Source organism: Sinocyclocheilus anshuiensis, unplaced genomic scaffold (genome assembly GCF_001515605.1).
Source record: "Sinocyclocheilus anshuiensis isolate Anshui unplaced genomic scaffold, SAMN03320099.WGS_v1.1 scaffold1184, whole genome shotgun sequence".
Taxonomy (NCBI): Eukaryota; Metazoa; Chordata; class Actinopteri; order Cypriniformes; family Cyprinidae; genus Sinocyclocheilus; species Sinocyclocheilus anshuiensis.
The window spans coordinates 459,002-462,511 of record NW_015547647.1 but is presented as its reverse complement, the minus strand read 5'-3'; the positions used below and the strand labels follow the sequence as shown (position 1 = coordinate 462,511).

The window sequence follows — 3,510 nt, the reverse complement described above, 5'->3', positions numbered from 1 at the left end:
TATGTTTAGCTTTTTAGTTCCGCCGATTGTATTTAGGCTTCAAAAGTTGTGTTCATTTGTGAAGATTATCACAAAAAGTATAAGCATTAGGAACCTTTGTTGCTCACAGAGCTTATTTTCTGCAATAATCCAAAAACCAATGGAAAATTCTTATTGGGTTTTTGTCAAAGGAACCAGGGTAATGCTAACTTCCTGTTTGGCCTACAAAAATAGGCCATCATGGCAGCGCTCTATATCATAAACACTATGTCATTAACACTGACATCTCCCCTCTTTCCTTTCAGAAACACAGTGGCATGGTTGATGAGGTTTTCTGTGTGCGAAAGACGACTGCTACAAAACATCTAGTCGATAACAGTGTCATCTGCGAAAGGAATCGGGCCTGTGTGTGTGTGTGTGTCAGATGCAGGTTCTCTTGGCATGCAGCATTTCTATGAGGAGGTTGTTGCATGGCACCTCTCCGCTCAGGTGTTTGTAGCACAGGTAGTCTTCAGCTTGTGTGCTCAGTGCTCTGAGCTCGGGAAGGCGCAGCAGAATCTGGGTAAACCTGTCCGGGAATTGCGGATACGCATACAGTGTGTACTCCAACAACGCGGCGTTCACCTGCTCGTACACGCTCTCCACGTAAGGCTGGTTTTCCAACAGTTTCACATCTGCAGTTTTAGAGAGAGGCAACAGGGTTATTATCGTTAACTAAAACTATAAAAACATTTACATTACTTTTACTTCTATATAAAATTGACATATTTATAAATTGTAAATAAAATACAAAAAAATAAATAATACAAAAAAATGTTAACTGAAATAATGAAATACAAAACAATTCTTCAGCTAGTTGCCAAGGCAACATTTTTCATTTTCATTTAGTTTGTTGAAATAAAATAACTAAACTTGACCTAAAATAAACTAAAATAACTAAAAATAAATAAATAACAAAAAAATAAAACACTATATAGACATATAAGAAAACTAATAAAAATTTCAGCTATATGCCAAGGCAACAGCTTTTCTTATTTTTGTTTCGTTTTAAGTTGAAGTATAACTAAATTTCATTTTTGTTTAGCTTAACTTGAAGTACTAAAATAACTAATAAAAAATAATAAATACAATGTGAACATATTTTTCAAAACTAATACAAATTTCAGCTATCTGCCAAGGCAACATGTTTCATTTTTGTTTAGCTTAACTTGAAGTACTAAAATAACTAATAAAAAATAATAAATACAATGTGAACATATTTTTCAAAACTAATACAAATTTCAGCTATCTGCCAAGGCAACATGTTTCATTTTTGTTTAGCTTAACTTGAAGTACTAAAATAACTAATAATTACTACAATGTGAACATGTTTTTCAAAACTAATACAAATTTTAGCTAGTTGCCAATGCAACACTGAGATGCACCGATGGAGTCTCAATAAAGACTGCATGAGTGGAAAATGGGTTTTCAAGCACTTTCTGAATGCACACAAATACAAACACGCACACGCACACAGCCCTCAGGCACTCTTATTATGAAAAGCAGCTTTTGTTGGCACTAAATTGCTCTCACTTAAGGGAACGCGAACAATAAAGGAGCATTTTCTCCTGAAGCTGAGAAAGAGAGGGCCATGTCGGCGCGGAGCAATATGGGGTCAATCCATTAAACTTCTTTTGAGCCGGAGTCTCGCTATAGACGGCGTGTGTGCGTCTCCGAGCAGATACGGGGTCCGGCTCCCTGCCTTTGTAAACGGGAGCGATTCAGCAGGCTTTCATTTTAATTAAGCCCATTACCCAGTTACCGCGCGCCACACAAAACATGCTGCCACTTACAAGAAATAGCCCGATACACGCTATTTGTGTATATATACTCGTCCTCGTTAGTGGAGCTCGAAATCAATGCAATATTCATCTTTTGAGAAGTTAATTAGCCTCGGTCAAACCCCAGTGGAGAAAATATGGATACGTTCAATAAGACGCGGAGGACGGGGCGACGGGCGTTGACGCCGAGCCTATGAAAATGTATTTTATATTAAACTATTAAAACATCAGCAGCAGCATTGCTGAACAGAGAAGAGACTCAGAAAAAGAAGAAATTTCACACCTCTTCCTCATTAGGCCTAATAGGAAGTCGTTTTGGCCTCTGGAATTAGTAAAGAACTAAAACTCAAAACAGTTGAGCAGAACATGTTAAGGGAAACATAATTCAAATAAAAAATTATAAGACATCCTGCCAGGAATTGAATGATACTGCACATAACTGAAATTAAGTTATCATTCAGTCAGCCAATCCCGTTAGAGGAATTCAACAAGTGTAAGCGAAACATTTACTTTAACAAGACTTTAGTACACAATCTTAATAAAGGGATTTTTTTTTTGGTCTTTTGAAATAGTAAATTCTAAAAACTTTTTTAAAATTATTATTAAAAGCCATACCCCAACATTCCTCCTCAAAATATAAACGGCTAAAATCATCTTGATTATGATGTCACAACCATATAAGCACATTAATGCACTAGTGCAAATGTGTTTTTTCTTTTAATATGCTACTTTTATTAATCAAAGACACATTAAATTGATTGGAAGCCACAGTAAACACATTTATGATGTTACAAAAGATTTCTATTTGAAATAAAGGCTGTTTTAAACGTTCTATTCATCAAAGAATCTTGAAAAAAAAATGTATCATGGTTTCCAGAAAAATATTAAGCAGCACAACTGTTTTCAACATTATTGGTAATAAGTTATATAATGTTTCTTGAGCAGCAGCAAATCAGCATATTAGAATGATTTCTGAAGGATCGTCACTGAAGACTGGAGTAATGATGCTGAAAATTCTGCTTTGCAATATATTCAGTTTGAAAACAGCTGTTTTAAATTGTAATAATTAAAAAAAAAAAAAAGTTTAAAAATCCCCAAAGGTTTGAACTGTATAGAGTAAATTAATGCAAACCTAGTAGTTAAAAAAAAAAAAAAGACATCAGCCAATCTTATCAAAGCTCATTTACATATGGAAGTCTTTGACAGACTATTGCATGTGCAGACTATTTCTCACAGTATTTTTTTTTTACTTAAAGAGTTAATGTTATTATTAAACTTGGTAAAAGTTAATAATCACATATAATGTTAGTCAAGGTTTCTTGCACTATTTAAGAACACTAAACCCAAATAGTGGCTTATTTGCAAAATTAAGTACTTTCTCACAAATTCTCTCCATTTTAGAATCATAATTCTCAGGTTTAAGTTGACATTCGTGTGCTGTCGTCTCACCAGGGTTGAAGAGGATGAGGTATTTGAGACAGGCGGTTTCTCTGCGGTCCAGCTGAAGCTCTTGTAGACGGTGCACCAGCTCCTGACCTCTCTGTATCATCCCGCTCAGAGTGACCCCTGCCTGGGCCAGCAAGGACGCAAGCTCAACCTGACACACACACAAACATATCCTACATGAAATCAACAGATCAAGTGCATATATGTGCCTATTGTGTCTATTTCGAATGTGTGTGTGTGTGTGTGTGTGTGTGTGTGTGTGTGT

The 3,510-nt window shown here is 35.6% G+C and overlaps 1 pseudogene; it reads right to left on the bottom strand.

The window, feature by feature from the left end:
• Nucleotides 1–348: 348 nt before the first annotated feature.
• Nucleotides 349–3,510, bottom strand: part of LOC107701930 (nuclear receptor subfamily 5 group A member 2-like) — a 19,894-nt pseudogene continuing 16,732 nt past the window's right edge.